This window comes from Lactuca sativa, chromosome 8 (genome assembly GCF_002870075.4).
Source record: "Lactuca sativa cultivar Salinas chromosome 8, Lsat_Salinas_v11, whole genome shotgun sequence".
Taxonomy (NCBI): domain Eukaryota; kingdom Viridiplantae; phylum Streptophyta; class Magnoliopsida; order Asterales; family Asteraceae; genus Lactuca; species Lactuca sativa.
In genome coordinates this window covers 32,805,255-32,823,598 of record NC_056630.2, presented here as the reverse complement: position 1 = coordinate 32,823,598, position 18,344 = coordinate 32,805,255, and the positions used below count along the sequence as shown (strand labels likewise).

Here is an 18,344-nt window from a genome sequence, read left to right as displayed (position 1 = left end):
AAGTTCGATTAGGTACGAAGTCTCCCCCACAAGCAACTTCATGACAAATTTGCAAAATGGATTGGTGTTCTTGTTCGGGCACACATCTCCTAATAATTTGATCGAGACAATGTATCCACAAATAAGGCTCATCCCACACATAGTATTTTGCATCACTTTTCAATTTATCTTTTTGAGCACATGTGAATGTGTCAGGATACCTTTTCATGACCAAAAAGTTAACAATTTCAGCATACCAAGGAATAGATTGAGTAAGGGAAAATATATGCGCATTCGGAAGCTCGTCCCGCAACGGGAGAGGAGTCTCATTTGAAGTGATCCAACATATATGATCGGCAACAAGATTTTCACATCCACTCTTGTCCCGAATATCCAAATCAAATTCTTGCAATAGTAGGATCCACTGGATGAGTCTTAGATTTGCATCTTTCTTCATCATCAAGTAATTGAAAGCCTAATGATCTGAATACACAATGACTTCGGTACCTAGTAGGTATTGCCTAAACTTCTCCAAAGCGAACACTATTGCCAATAGCTCCTTCTCCGTGGTAGAGTAGTTGCTTTGAGCATTGGTCTAGTGTTCTTGATGCACAATAGATCACATGGGAGGCTCTTCCATTCTTTTGACCCAAATGGCGCCTATATCATAGTTGCTTGCATGACACATGATATCGAAGGGGAGATCCCAATTTGGTGCTTGTATGATGGGGGAGGATGTAAGTGTTGGGTTTTGAGCATTCTAACACTTCCTAAGTGTACATGCAACCCTAAATACCTTGGATCTATGTTTTCTCTATTATACATGCAAATAAGAACATCCAAGGTATTATCCTAATCTAGCATACAAAAACTATGAATGTAACAAGATAGAATACATACCTCTTGATGTAGCTTGATGTCTTCAAGCTTTAAGAACTTAGCCCCAATAGTGTGGAAGCCTCAAGTGGAATCACAAATCACCAAGACACCTTGGAATACTTTAGAGAATATGATTACTTGGTTCTCTCTAGTGAAATTGGCTAGCCCTTCTTTAGTGTATCCACACTAGTGCCAATTTCACCAACCAAAGACATCTTTATATAGTATGGAGAATAGGGTTAAACCCATGACCTTTCATTTCATATGATCCATGGGTTAAACACTCCATGGACTATCCATGAAAGCTTAGCCCAACCTAAATGAACTTGGCCCATTCCATATATACAAGAGTCCATATTTAATTAGTTCATTTTGATCACTTAATTAATTCTTGATCAATACTAATTAAATAATATGATTCCATATTAATATATTAGAACTTATAATATATTAATATTAATCATAAACATACTATTCTCAAAAGATTATCCATATAAATTGTGTCAGTGAAGTGCAACCCAAATGGACCATGCCGGGTCGGGTCAAGTACATACCAAATATAGTTATGGACTTAGACATTAATCCAACAGTCTCCCACTTGGATAAGTCTAAAACTATTATTGCGTATGACTTCAAACCTAACTGGCAATCGTAGCTCTTAAAGCCGCTGTCGAACTCTGATCTTGTCAACGAACTTGTCCATTAGATAAGGGATCATATATTCCTCCATTCTAGATATCATATGGACTGAGACATGGATTATAATCATTCTCTCTGTCCATTTGTTGTTTCCCGATTTTCGATTTATGACGACTGACTAATTGAACAAATCAAATCAGTCCTGGCCCGGCCGAGCACTTCCATTTGTCATCATCAAATCATCGAGGGGCCCACAGATATCGCTTTTATCCCGAAGGTAAAAGGAACGGATAAACTTCGACTCATATGGCTTGTTCTACTACTTGTTGAATCATACACAAAGGCACGTTTTATAACACCGAGTTACCGTATGCGTTTTCGTGCAATCAATGTACTATCAACTCATAGTAACAACTCATATCTCTAGGTTTGAAGAATATAAGATATTATCGTCTCATGATCACTCGTGATAAAATCCATGAAGTGATTCCAATGAGCGCGGGTTGAATCCAATACTCAGAACTTATGAGCACTTATGAGTGTTGTAGCCCTTTGTCCAACACCTTAGACCTCTACAAGCCAACCCATGACAGTCTTAATTCATATCTACTTCCAACATATGACCGACTGTGGATGGTTTGAATAACTTAGTCATTCCGGAAGAATAACCCAGTTTATTCGGGAAGTCAAAACATGCAAAATGAAACACAATAATAATTGAATCCAATATGGTATCAACCCTTTGAACATAAATAAAACACCTTTTATTTATCACCATATGATTACACATTATTCATTGTATACTGTTTCAGCTATCAACTTTATTCTTGAATTTAAAACAATAGTTGTCCCATGCTCCAAGCATGTACACTATGTTTTCTTAAACACTAGTCATGCCATACACCAAGTATGCATATTATGTTTGTCTATGATCTTTACTTTGTGAACTAGATCAATTGAACATAACTTCAATGGTTCACTTTTCACACTCCCAAATCCTTACTGCAAATGCAAGAATTCCAAATTCATGCCATTTACTGAAATCTGTTAGATTCTAAACTTATATGCATTGATACTCTTGTAACGATTATGCACAAACTCACAAAGACTTGGCAACAATCATTACAGAGTATTCCAAAGGAGATCAACTCCTTGGAAATATTCTTCTTGCATTAAGTTTCCTTAATCTTACACAGATTGAAAATTCTAACTTTGAAACATTTCCAGATTCCATGTCAATATGGTCCTTCCAGAATTATCACTATACTTCCAATTGTCCTTGAGTAACCAATCTTTGGTAAACCTTAGATTGTCCTCGACAATTGTTTAATCCTTTTAGTCATATCCAGTTCTAAACCTTTTCCCTTCTTAATGCCCCAGGCATTTGGAAAATTTTAGAACGGATGATTATAGCACATGTAATCGATCCTATATCCGAAGCATATGGGACACGATTCATGATGTCTCACATAAAGACTAAACCAGTCTTTTGCTATAATATGTCCATTTCAATTTGCTAAGTTCTCATAATTCAGATTATGAAAAGGGATGCCGTAATCATAATCGAATTTTAGAACGCAAATAATGGACCTGTATACAGAATTTCCTTATGTTGAGCCATTCCAACATGAAATTCATATATATCCTTGACTAAATGATTAAAACCTCACGATCTAAGCTTATAGATTTGAGATGAAGCATAATTTCCTCTCCTTTAATTATAGCAAAACAACTTTTTCCTAATTGAAACTTTTGTTTTCTATAATTAACATTGCTAACTTGTAATACTTATCATAATTATCATGCTCCCACTAACATGATGATTATTAGCATAACACTTATGCTCCCACTAGCTTTGACATGTACCCAGAAATCAGTTGGACATCTAGAAATCAATACTTCATTGACTTTCTTACCAAAGTTCAGATTTCTGATACTAGATTGTTTTGATAAGACTTTATCAAAGTCATACACCTTCCCTTAGATAGCACACTTGTGTGTCTAAACAATTATGAAGAGGTATGCCGTAATCATAATGGTTAGACCTTTTGCCATTTCTCACAAGTCCAGGTTAGTGTGCCGGTAAACCACACACGCTCCACTAACGACTTTGAGAATGCAAATATCACAATTGCTATCTAGATAAAATCTACTTAGTGAAAGTGTTTCCTCACCATCATTTTCATGAATCGGAGAGAAACCTTATGACACTTAGATTTACTGGTGTATGTGTTCTTATCCATGTGAATTGTCAAAATCATAGTCACAAGACAAGGATAATGACAAACCCAAACTCATATGGACTGAACTCAATCTTAATTTCTTGCCACCTGGCAGCTCAAGAGCCTGCCATTGCTTCCAAGTTGTTGTGCAACCAATTGAGAACTCTAAGAACTCATATGCAAAGCCAACTATAACTGGAATGGGCACAAAATATGTCAACATGATAGGTTATAAACCTCAAGTCATGTGCTAGAGAAGAACTTCAGGTTTTATTCTTGATTAGTTCTTGAGACTTTCAAGACCTTTAAGACTCCCACTATCCTCTTGACCTATAAGACTCCCTTGTCAAACATCCAAGAGATAGTGCGGATTCTAATCAAGACAAACACTTCACACATTTGGCCTAAGTTGGTCTTTGTTTTATCCAAAACATCACAACTTACCAATTTCAAATGTACAAGAGTAGAAAACTTTTACTCTTACATTTGACAAGTGTTTTACACCTTCTTTAAGACATGTCACTCAAGTTACAATCTTGGAGTATGACTCTATGACTTGTATTGGAACGAAGTATGACTCATCTTCTTGATTTAACCATTTCAACAATTCAAGATCCCTCTTCTTAGTCATAAGAATGCACTAAGATTTCCTTAGAGAACTAATTGTGATATGGTTTCTTAATCATTAAGATGATCACAAAACTGATACTAAAGTACTCTCCCATCTTTTCAGATTTGAGAGACTTTTATCCTTCTGCCTAATTTGATTCTTCTTATTCGCTCTGCCTTACATTGGAACCTTTTTTCCAATGTCTCAGAGTTACACTTAAGCATGTAAGTATAATCATATTTACTGAGCTTTAGTAAACTATGACGAATAGTCTTATCAAACTTTTGTGGTGGACTTAATCAGTGCACAAGAATGTGTACTCGATCCCTTAGTCCTTTACTTGACTCACACATCCATGTGAACAAGTAATTAGTCTTAATTTTCCAAAACTTGGAAGTTCTCATTCATCATGCTATACAACTTGCATGATTCCAAGTTCCGGTCCACTTGAAACTTGGGTGATGAGAATCTTTCCTTATTTGGTAAATTTAGACATTACCACAAATGAAAGAATCAATTTTATATTTCCACTCTTGCTCTTAATGGAATCATATAAGCAACAATTTTCCCTCAAATGCCATTGTAAGGATATTTTAAAATAAATAAAATAAAAAATTTTCTTTTATTTTAAACTTTGCGGAAAACTTATCCTTACAATCCATATGAAAACTTGTTGTTACCTATTCCTAAGCAATATCTCATAACTCCTAAGAAGTAGCTCAAGAATCCGATCTTCAAACTATGCGATAGAAATCCATCTACGCCATCAGATTCAACATATTCTTTCTTTAAGTTTCTTCACTTTTCTTTGATTCTTAAAACATCACCATGTGACCCAGTCACATCATGTATCAAGAATCTCAGAATAGAAACTTAACAGAGTTAGATAGTGGACTTTACCTGAAGTAGAGTCAAACTTATTGACTTTAACATCCTTAGGTAAATCTGGCAGCTTCGCAACCAATGCCCCTTCCTTTGGCAATATAAACATATGGACCCTTTTGATAAAGGTACACGGGACTATCACAGACTTAGCTTTTCTCTTTACCATTTGGTCAACCGAGTTGACTATGGCCGATCCCTTTCCACTGGGAAGAGAGAGCTTTACTAGATATCCAATGTCATCATTGTCAATGTCCATAAAGTTTTAGGAAGTTGATCTTAACAAATAGATAAGATCATTAAGGGTCTTGTCATAGTCTGTTTCATAGGTGTTCCAAAAGAACTCACTATGTGACTTAGAAAGTGATTGAACCACCAACTTTCTCAAGACTTTGACACCCAACTCTCCCGGCTTGTCAATATGTGACTACATCTCCAAGATGTGATCACACCTAGACCTTTCCTTGCCAATAGGGCTTGAGTGACCTTAAACATTTCAAGATCTTGTGGGTTAGGGAGAATAGTTGGAGGAGGAGAAAGAAGTATGATATCCATGGGACATCATCTTCATTAGGAAACCTTGTTTCAAGAGATTTGGGAAGATCATAGGTGCCTAAACCAGACAACTTTTGGGAGATATTCAAGATAGTTGATTTAAAGTCCTTAATATGACACCCAATATGAAATATTAAGGCTAGGACCCAACAAACTATTTTATAACTTAGAAGAGGTATGCCGTAATCCAAGCTATAAAATATTTGAAGGTAGGTGAATGACGATTCACCAATTTCCACCAAGATAAACGAAATGTATTATTAGGTTTTAATTGGTTTTGAAACTCCTAGATCTTTGAGATTCATTGAACTGTTCAAAGGCATGTTTCAATCTCGAGTGTGCCCTTCAGGTTTTGTGACTGGGATGCCGAGGATCACAAAACAAGGTGTGAAGTAACCATGCAAATCACTTGGTACCCTTAATAAATTACCCCTCAATCGATGTGTCGGTTAACCACACACGCTCCATCGATACTATGATAAATATTAAGTCACCCTTTACCTACCTTGTTAAGTCCAAGTTAGTGTGCCGGTTAACCACACACGCTCCACTAACGACTTAGACAAAGTGTAAAGTGTAATTTCATGGGTTAGCACCTTATTCACATTGTTCCTAAGTAACTAAGATTGGGTATTATTAAGAGTTTAGTTACTTAGTATTTATCATTAATACTTTTAATGAAGGAGAATTATAGTCTTGTCAAACCCGTTCGGCTAACGACCCTCCACCGGTCAAGCAAGCGGTGGGTGAGAGTGGACACCCATTAAGTTGCCATTTTATAGGCAACAACCTTATACCCACCTTATAGACCGACTTCGTGAATGAGGCGTACTAGCGGTAAGACTGACTTTACTCTTATACATATATATATTATTAACTTATAATATTATAAAGTATAAATGGTTGAATTTTAACTTTTAAAATTCTAAGGGCTAACTTGGAATTAAAGTATTCATAAGGAAAACTTTTCAAATTCCAAAACTTGAGGGCAAGTTTTGAAACTATTCAAAACTAATTAATTCCATAACTTATGTGTTTAAAGTAGTTTTAATCCAAAAACTCTTCAAGTTCCATAACTTGAGGACAAGTTATGGAAGACTTTAAACTAATAAAAGAATTAACTTTTCTTTATTTTATAACTTATGGAATTAATTAAGGTTACACCTTTTTTTATTTTATTTATTTTATTAAATGAAGAGACTCTTGGTCCTCCATAACTTGAGGACAAGTTATGGAGTCATAAAACTATTTAATTAGAACTAGACTCTTCATGTTTGTAACCTTTGCCAATTTTTATGAGTTTTATGATTCTTAAATGTGACTTTTCATATAACTTGAGGACAAGTTACAAAAACACATTTTAGAATCAATTCTTAGATTAATTTGGATTAAAACCAACTATCACATAATTTTATTCATTAATCTAAATTCACTCATAAAACAAGGTAACACAAAAAACTTTTGGTGATCCATAACTTATTCTTAAGTTATGGAATCCTTTAAAACATTAACACCAAATTTTGTAACTCCATAAAAACTTTGAATCAATTTTTTTTTTAAAACCTTTTCATATCCATAACTTATGGAGGTTTCAAAAAATAAAACTCTTTAGATCAAACTTTTAAAACTAATAAAATAATCATATTATTTTATCTTTTATTAAATTTGACCTAATTCAACTCATAAAGCAAATTATTCAAATTTTACAAATAATTAGTTTTTCACAAGAACAAGTAATTATCTTAAAATTTGACAAACTTCATGTTTTTTTTTTTTCAACTTTCAAACTAAAATATTTGCATCAATATAACAGAAAACAACCCGTGGCTCTGATACCACTGTTGGGTTTTGAGCATTCTAACACTTCCTAAGTGTACATGCAACCCTAAATACCTTGGATCTATGTTTTCTCTATTATACATGCAAATAAGAACATCCAAGGTATTATCCTAATCTAGCATACAAAAACTATGAATGTAACAAGATAGAATACATACCTCTTGATGTAGCTTGATGTCTTCAAGCTTTAAGAACTTAGCCCCAATAGTGTGGAAGCCTCAAGTGGAATCACAAATCACCAAGACACCTTGGAATACTTTAGAGAATATGATTACTTGGTTCTCTCTAGTGAAATTGGCTAGCCCTTCTTTAGTGTATCCACACTAGTGCCAATTTCACCAACCAAAGACATCTTTATATAGTATGGAGAATAGGGTTAAACCCATGACCTTTCATTTCATATGATCCATGGGTTAAACACTCCATGGACTATCCATGAAAGCTTAGCCCAACCTAAATGAACTTGGCCCATTCCATATATACAAGAGTCCATATTTAATTAGTTCATTTTGATCACTTAATTAATTCTAAATTAATTCTTGATCAATACTAATTAAATAATATGATTCCATATTAATATATTAGAACTTATAATATATTAATATTAATCATAAACATACTATTCTCAAAAGATTATCCATATAAATTGTGTCAGTGAAGTGCAACCCAAATGGACCATGCCGGGTCGGATCAAGTACATACCAAATATAGTTATGGACTTAGACATTAATCCAACAGTAAGCAACTCCTTGAGCTTGTCAAAAGCCTCTTTGCACGCCTCATTGAACTCAAAATCAACACCCTTTTGCAAGAATTGGCACATTGGTCTTGTTATCTTTGAAAAGTCCTTGATGAAGTTTTGGTAAAAACCCGCATGACCTAAAAAAGAATGAACTTCTGGAACACAAGTCGGGTAAGGTAAGCTTTTAATAACATCAATTTTAGCCTTATCTACCTCGATTCCTTTCTTTGACACAATGTGACCCAAAATAAGACCTTGATCCACCATAAAATGTCATTTTACAAAATTCAAAACCAAATTCGTTTCAATGCATCTTTTCAAAATCTTGGTGAGATTGGTTAAACATTCTTGAAAGGATTTTCCATATACTGTAAAATCATCCATAAAAACTTTAATTATATTTTCAACATATTCCAATTAAATAATACCCATACAACGTTGGAAAGTAGTCGGGGAATTACACAATCCAAATGGAATTATCCGGTATGCAAAAGTGTCAAATGGGTATGTAAAGGTTGTCGTTTCTTGGTCTTCTGGTGCCACCGGGATTTGGTGAAAACCGGAATACCCGTCTAGACAACAATAATGAGACTTCCCGGCCAACTTTTCTAACATTTGGTCAATGAAAAGCAATGGCAAATGGTCTTTTCTTGTGCTTGCATTGAGTTTGCAGTAGTCAATACATACTCTTCACCCGTTTTACACACGGGTGGGGACCATCATACCTTTGTTGTTCTCGACCATTGTGATTCCCGTCTTCTTCAACACTACTTGCACTGGGCTCACCCACTTGCTATCCGAGATTAGATAGATCATTCCCGCATCAAGAAGATTCAATATCTCTTTCTTCACAACTTCCATCATAGGCGGATTCAATATTCTTTATGCATCCTGGCTCGGCTTGCATTCATCCTCAATCAAAATATTAGCATACAAGTGGAGGGGCTCAATCCTTTAATATCCACAATTGTCCGACCCATGGATTCTTTGTGTTCCTTCAACACCTTGAGGAGTTTCTCTTCTTAAAATTCGGTTAAGTGGGTTGAAATGATAACAGGAACAATCTTATTCTTTCACAAGTAGGCATACTTCAAGTGTGGAGGTAAGACCTTCAATTCTAATTCCGACAGTTGAACAAGGGAAGGTGGTTACTTTGTATGAGTTGGGGGCAACTCAACATGCTTGACATCAAGCCTTGTGGATTTCTTCACCTCCAAATTATTGACCAACTTCTCAAATTCTGGATCTAAAGAATAAAGCTTCAATTTCTCGGCTAGCTTCCCACAATCAAACCCCTTGCTTAGGATTATCTCCAACATATCACCATTGGCCAAATCAAACAATTCTTGGGTTAGTGGTTCAACAACATCAACAAAATAAAAGGAAGAAACATCACTAGGATGTCTCATAGCATCATAGATATTAAATTTTATTGTTTCACCATCAATTTCCATTGTTAAACTTCCCGCATACACATCGATTTTTGTTCTAGCCGTCTTAAAAAACGGTCTCCCAAGCAAAACTAGAGCCGATTTGGAGGAGACTTGTTCCTCTAAATCAATTACATAGAAATCTGCCGGGAAGACCAATTGGTTCACTTGCACCAAAATATCTTTTAGGACACCTCTACGAAAAACACTTGATTTCTCCACAAGTGAAATTATGACACCCATTTCACTTAAAGGCCCAACATTCAACGATTCATATACCGAATAGGGCATGACATTAATAGAAACACTGAGGTCAAGCATGACGCTACAAAAAGTGACATCCCTATCTTGCAAGCAACTGTAAACATTCCTGGATCTTTGCACTTAGGTGAAAGTTTTATTTGTAAGACCACGGATGCATTTTCATTCATCAAAATCTTTTCATTCCCTTTCAATTTTCTTTTATTGGTGCAAAGTTCTTTAATTTTTTTTTTTTTTTTTTTTTTGCATATCTAGGGATTTGTTTGATCGCATCAAGTAATGGAACGTTTACTTCCACCTTTCGGAAGGTGTCCAATATCTCTTTCTCCTCCATATCCTTCTTTGAAGTTGCAAGTCGGGAGGAGAATGGTGGTTGAGTGGCTATCGGTGTCACTAGAGGGGTAGCTTTCTGTGGAACTCCGGTTTGTGCATCATTCTTGACAATAGGATCCTCAATGGGAGTGATCTCGATTTCTTCCTCATCTTCCCTTGACTTCTTCTTTGAACTACTCTTCCGGTTTGTTTACCACTTCTCAAGGTCACTACATTAACATTAGGATTCTTTTTGGTTTGAGAAGGTAATTTGCCACGGGACTCCAAAAATAGGGTGATATCACAGGTGGTTATAAAAGAACCAAAACATCCGAAACCATTCATAGCTAATTGTCAGATGTGCATGTCGAGGTAGACCTCAACGAAGATGAGCTAAGGTTCCAATACTTAGTTGTTCCATGGGAAGACACCAAGCACAACGAAAGGATAAAGGGGACACAAGTAGTTTGGGTGATGTAGATCAACCAAAGAGCAAACTCAACAACTTAAAAACTGCATCGGACCAATAGTTGAGTGTTGCAAAAGAGAAAGAAATATATAGTTGCATGAAACTTTTAATTAAAGATGTGACACACTATCCCGAAGATGAATGAAAATTAGCGTTAAAGGTCAAATAATTGATTGCAAATATATATATATATATATATATATATATATATATATATATATATATATATATATATATATATATATTATTTGTTTTGTGTTTTGTATTTTTAATTCTTATGTTTTATTTTTAAGTGTTTAAGTTTTATTGTAAATTTCATTTCGGTTAATGAAAATGTTAGTTTTATATAAATTAGTTTGATTAAATAAAAGAAAAGAAAATTCTTGTTGCATGACAAACCACCTCTTAAATGACAAAATATTTTAGTTGTTGCAAATATTATGTGGTGCCTATATGGCGGCAGACTGACAAATGTATCATCATTACTTTTTCCTACAACAATTCCAACTGTACCACTAAAAAACTTAAAAACATTAACTTGGTGTATTTTTAACAGCAAAACATTTTTTCTACGCTAACAAAGACATTAAAAATTTACAAAAAAAAAACATATTTTAATATAATAATATAAACTATAACAATTAATAAAATTGTAATAGTTATAAAAACTAACCAAAATAGTATTAAACAATTCAAAAAAATTATTTTGGTGTGATAAATACTATTACACCAAATATAGAAGCTTTTATTCAATCACATACTTATTGTGTTGAGTTTAATGGTCTATTAAAATATATTTTCACATAAAAACACTAGTTTTGTGTATCCATTGGAATTGGTATTAGAAAATTTTAAGTGGTTAGAATAAACTGATTGGACGGATCCACAATAGATCCAGAGATATTCCGGTATACCCCTAAAAAAATCGGTATTATAATTTTTTTAGAAAAAATTCGTTTTATATAGTGTATATATACATAATATTAATATGTTTAGCGTTATAATAACATGAGTTGAAGTTGGTGTAGATGGTTAAGGCGTTTATTTTTGTAGCTCCTTATATATAGCTTAAAGTGTTGAACTTTATTTTGAATCTTGGTTGCTACATGGATGTATTTAATTTTGTTTATCAATTTTTCAACTTGTTTTTTAAAAATGTAAAATTGTCTCACATCGGACATAGATGAAACATAGCTTTTATATATCTGTTATATAAGCAACATAGACTTCTTAATTCTCAACAAGTTAAACTTTCGAATGAGTTTGGGTTTAAACCTGAAACAGAGTTTGGAAAACTGATAAATGAAACTCATCGATTTGGAATACTCAATTACTTTGAACCTGGATCCGTCACTGATAAACTGAACCAAAAGACTCCAACAGTTAACAAAAATTAAATGTTTTTTCAAATAATAATAGCATTTGAAAATTTTATTGACGATGTTTTTATTAAACATATAATATCCTTATTAATGTTAGTAGTTTATAATAAAATAATCTTTAACAATATATAGATAAAAACGTCATTGTATTGTCAAGATTTTTCGAATTACATACATATAATAAATATATCAACTCCAAACGTATACTTTACTTGTTTGACTTTTATGAAGGTCACCTATCATTTACATGACTTTCAAGTCTGTCCTCATTACATAATCATTTCCTCGGCACAAGTATGCGTTTACCTGATTCCTTAGCCATTTTGTTAAACTTTGTCATCCATGAAATTTAAAATGACGCAGAAATTACAATGATAATTCTGAAACATGACGAGATATTGCTCGTAGTGATAAACTAATTAATGTCAACAGTTCAATATCTTCGACTATCGGTTTAAGATAAACATTACATTGATTTATCTCATTCAAAATACATTTTGATATTTACTAACTTATTAAAAGGTTTTATATATGCTATTAGGTATAGATGCATTTTTCAACAAAGGTTGGAAGAATTCATAAGCAATTTGTCGTCAAACATATGCGTTGCGTCTTAAGAAAGTCGATTGTTGTAGCAAACATGACGAGGTTTTGGGTTCAACCATGACTCAATCCATGTGAAACTGATAATTTGTGAGTAAATTAATTTAAAACGATCTCATTTTTAAACAACGTAATTTAGTTAAAATCATAACAATCTTCTTGCACGTCTCTAGTTTCAATGATCTCTTTTAATTAATTCATTGCAATATTGTATATCGATGTTTCGTGGTACTTGTATTGAAGTATATTTGAATCTGAATCAAGTGTCCATGTGAGCCCAAATATTTAAAGTTGACTTTGTTAGAGTATATATACATTTACATAAATGAAACAAAAATGGTAAATTATCATTTGACAATTTGAGAAGATGAGATTAGAGAGTGGTATGGGTTTTCTCTTGGCTATTCTTTATGCAATTACGCTCATTCGTATGGTAACAGTCGAAGCGCAACGAGAATGCGTAGTGTCCATTTCACTGCCACCACCGCCACCACGGGCTACCGCAAGTTGGGGCGGCAGCTGGAGTTGTTGGGGTGACCGCCTATGCGACAAGAAAAGAGGTAATTCTAATTAATGATTTGTAAAGTTGAAAATAACTATAAAAACGACCATCCTTCTTATTTACTCACTTAATTTTTCCTTTCAACTAATATTTTTTATCATGTGATCGTTATTTTGTTCTTATGCATGTTTGCTCATATTTCTTATTTGTTAAAAACAGTGCGAAGACCGGTATTACCACCACGTGCTATCCGCGAGAAGGGACGTTAAAAATTAAGATAATAAAGTCATGATAATGGTGATGGTGTGTGGGTTACAACTTACATGCGCAAGAGAATCCGTCCTCCTAATAATATGTACTCTTTATCTCGAAATTAATATATATGGTCTTCGAGTATAAATACGTGTTAGGTTTGTTCATCTTCAGTTTTAGATAATAAAAAAATAAAAACCCAATTATATCGTCTATCCTCTTTTCCTTTTTTTTTATGACATTTGATGCATAATGTACGTAACCCTAATCACGAGACTAATTAATGCATGTGAAAGTCATTTTTGACATCCGTTCCCACCTTGCATCTGCCCCTCCATCAGCCGTTCTTTAACATAATTAGCAATTTATTCACAGTATAACAATTAACTAAAAAGATACAAAATGAAAACAAAATTAACAAGAGAAACATATAGTTCAAAAGAATTGACTTTATCAAATAAAAGGGCTTAACAGCGCAACTTATTACCGCAACTTATTACCTGTTTGCATTCTTATTCATAATGATAACTAAAAAGTTCATATAAAAAAAAACATATAGTTAAAGGAAAATTACTAAATGAGTCATAATCTTTTAACTACTTATCTAGTTTGAGCCAAAAAATATCACTTATCTCATAATAGTCATTAAAATTATAGGTTTCTTACAAAAAAAAGAAAACCCTACCGTCAAAATAACAAAAAAGAAATTGACTACTTTTTCGGATAATAGACTATTGTTTCGTGGGCCGTCTACTCTTTAAGGCCTGTAAGCCCATAGTATATATAAAGTTTTACTTTTGTTCCTTTTGACTACTTTTTCAAATTAGGTGATTACTATTTTCTCTTAATGAAGCCTTTAAAGAACCATGTATCTTTTGATTTTTGTTGTAATTTTAAAGTATTCTTGATTAGGACTAGATTTTATACATATAGTTTTTTTTTAAAGAAAAACCAGAAAAAAAATGAAATCTTAGGCTTCATACGAAACCTACAGTGTACAAGTAGACAATGCATAGATTGTCCATCGAATGCTTGTACACCGTATGTTTGTTTTATAAAACCGTAGTTTTTTCAAAAACTACTCAATGGGAGAACGTAAACCTTAGAAAGAAAACCGTAGGTTTCTAAAAACTTACGGTTAATATTTCGAAAATGAAAAAAATTATATACATTTCACTGACACCATAGGTTTTAGGCAAAAAAAAAAAAAAAAGTAGGCAAATTAGGAAACCTACGATTTTAATGATTATTATGGGATAAATGTTCATTTTTGGCTAAAATTGATAAGTAATTAGGAATTATAGATAGTTTAATAATTTTCTCTATAGTTAAAGATCAATTAGATAACATGTATTTGATAATTAATTGAGTTTGTAGTAAGATAGCTAGCTATTAATATTCTTTCAACAACATATTATTTTTTCTCTATATCAATATCCAAAATACTTAAGCTATGATTTATGCTAAATCAACATACTACATGCACTTTCTTAATTATTATTATTTTAAATTACTTGCATAGTATTATTCCAAATGTATATCAACTTACATTATTCATTTATGTAAATATAGAGTTGAAGTTCTAGTTGTCGATATTAGTTTGGTTTTTATTTTATATATTTGTAGTTTATTTTTAGACAAAACTTCATAAATGGTCCTTGTGGTGTCCGGAAATCTAAAGTTTAGTCCTTAAATTTAAAAAATCTCACAAATGGTCCATGTAAATTCAAAACTTTTGATGTTTGTTCCACATACCTTACTTCGTCAGCTTCCTACTATTAAATGAATGACATTTTTGTCATTTCACTACCTAGGGACCATTTATGATGTTTTCTTTTATTTAAAAAAATAAAAATATAAAATATAAGAGTAAATTAATAAAATCGTCCCTATGGGTTGGTCAACATTGCATGTTTGGCCCCTAACCTTTTTTTTGCATTCGGATGGTCCCTATGATTTGATTTTGTTACGTTTTTCGTCCCTTACATACATAAAGTTAGGGACCAAACGTGTAATTTTGACCAAACCATAAGGACGAAAAACATAACGAAATCAAACCATAATGACGAAAAACCTAACAAAATCAAACCACAGGGACGATCCGAGTGCAAAAAAAAGGTTAGGGACCAAATGTGTAATTTTGACTAAACCATATGGACGATTTTAGTAATTTACTCAAAATATAATTATTTAATAGAAAATGGTCCCACCTCTCTCTCTCTCATCTTAGCACTACCGTCGCTCATTACCGGTCGATTAAAAAATCATTTATGGAAGTTAAACATTAATGCACCAAACTAAAATCAAAATCTCATCAAAATCGTGCATCAACAACCTCTAGCTACATTCTATAAACCTACCTCACTCAAATCTGTTTTAGAATCTTCAAAAATTAAGTTTGTTGAAGTTTGATCGATAGCTTCCTCATTACCAATGTAAAAACCCAAACGATCCTAACTTAGGGTTTTTGCTTTTTCATTTCAAATCCTTGATCGCCACTGTTAGGAATCCTGGTTCGTATTCCCCTTTCCTCCAAAATCGAATGTTGTTATAGGTTAATAATATTGAATGTTAGGAAGTTCCAGTGAATTGTGACCATTTCTTGAGGTTACGGTGAGGTGGTGATCGATTAAGATTGTTAAAAGTTGATTTACATGAAGAACAAAGCTTCGATGATACTGTACAAGGTTGCCATGACGTCTTTCATGATCCACCTGTATTTTCACCATCGTTTATGAGATCTTGACTTTGGTCTGATAAACATGAGCCTCCAACCATCAATTCATCATTATTGTAACTTGTATCAGATGTTATGAGTTTGTTTGGGTTATTGTGTGCGATTTCCAGTGATATGTTCATACTCTAAAATAAGTTTCCAAATCCAACCATTCGCCGCCTCTCTTCTACTCTGAATCTTTATATCGTTTTTTTATCAAACTAAATGTGTTCACAAATTTCAATCGATGAGATTCATGGAACCACTGAAACATGAGCGAAGTTCAAATTATCAAAATACTTGATAGTCGGAAGCTGTTAAATCAATTTTTGATAAATTTAGTACCATTACAGGAACCCACTAATCTCTCATTTGCCTCAAAACGTCCCAATCTATCCGGCAGTCTCGCTTGGCATCCCGATCTGGGAATACGATGGTCCAAACGATAGTGAATTAGATGGAAGGCATTGGCGATTAAGGGAGTCCCTGGAAAGAGAAGGTCTAACCATAGGGAAGATTTGGAGTCTATCATCGTCACAACCTCAATCATCAGCTTGGATTCATTGCATTCATTTTCAATCTTCATCATTGCCAAAGAATATTCAAGCATATTATGGCTCCAATCAAGGTCAAATCTATAACAGGAACATATATATATATATATATATATATATATATATATATATATATATATATATATATATATATATATATATACACATAGAGCTTTAGAGAGGAAAACGATTAGAAATTTAGGTGGTTGATTGGTGCATGATGGTTGTTCATTGGTAGCTTGGTTTACTGGTTTATGAAGGTGAAGGATGAAGATGATCTAATGCTAGCGTACTACGGGAGAGAGAGAGAGAGAGAGAGAGAGAGAGAGAGAGTAATTATATTTTACTAGATTATAATCAGCGTTAAACGCGGGGAACACATAATAATTAAAAAAAGAAAATTTATTGGAAACAGATGAAAAAAAACATAAATTTTTAAATCAAAACAAATTATTTGTCAAACAAATCCATAAGACAACAACAAATACTAATAAAAAAAGTCTTCAAACCAAAATGTCAAATAATGACGAATGACTTAAACTTATTCGAGCTTTTTCATTTTTTAGATCTTTAAAGAAGGAGTGGCAACACCATCTTTCAAAGAGACCATTCAAATGATTCGATGGTGGTAACAATCTCAATAGGCTGCTTGACCGAAGTAGTTGTTGACGGTAACAATCTCAAAAGATTCGGTGGTGGTAAAATACTACGTTTGATTTTATCCTTAATAATTATCACAGAGTCTAATGATGAGAACAGTAAAACAAAAAAACAATAAGCAAAAAAGAACATCATTAATGTAGAAATAAATTCATATGTTACCTGTTTGATGTTACTTCTTTTTCCAATTGAACTTTAAGATTTCATAAACATCAAGTTTGTTCTTCAAATTATCATTTGAAATTTAAATTTTGAACGCCAATTTTTAATCCAAAAGTACATTCATAGCAAATGGATAAATGTCCATACTACTTTCAATGAAGGGTTATAAAAATAGATAGACAAAAAGTTAAAATTAGTTTTGTGTAAATAAAGATAATATCAATAACCTCATTAAAATTTTCAAGCATTTCTTGTGCGGTTTTTTAAAAAAAGTATCTTTGTTTCACGATCAAATGACGTAAGTGACACCAAACCGGTAAAGTCTTGTACTGTAATGGTAATTTTGAAACTAAAAGCACTGATATAAACAAATTCAGTAATATAAACTTAGAAAGTTTACCCGAAGATTATAATAATATATATAAAAGAATTATTGAAAACCTTGGAACAACATATATCTTTTTGTTCATGCAAGTTGACGTGTAACAATAAAAAACTTCTTTATCTTGAAGTTGATCCTTATGCATATAAACGACTTTTTTAGCCTTAGGTTGACATTTAGTACAAGCAAAATTGTACCATTTCGCATAAGCACACAAACGTTTAATCGTACCGACAATAATCAATGGTTTTTCCTGCAAAATATTAATATAATTTTAAATTATATGATAAAAAAAGTATAATAAAAGATTAA

The 18,344-nt window shown here is 32.9% G+C and overlaps 1 long non-coding RNA gene across 1 annotated transcript; it reads left to right on the top strand.

The window, feature by feature from the left end:
* The first annotated feature begins 13,132 nt into the window (after positions 1-13,132).
* LOC122195499 (uncharacterized) lies at positions 13,133-13,773 on the top strand. The gene is made up of 2 exons (XR_006185738.1): positions 13,133-13,364; positions 13,526-13,773. It is a non-coding gene; the product is annotated as an uncharacterized LOC122195499 (long non-coding RNA).
* Positions 13,774-18,344: the final 4,571 nt, after the last annotated feature.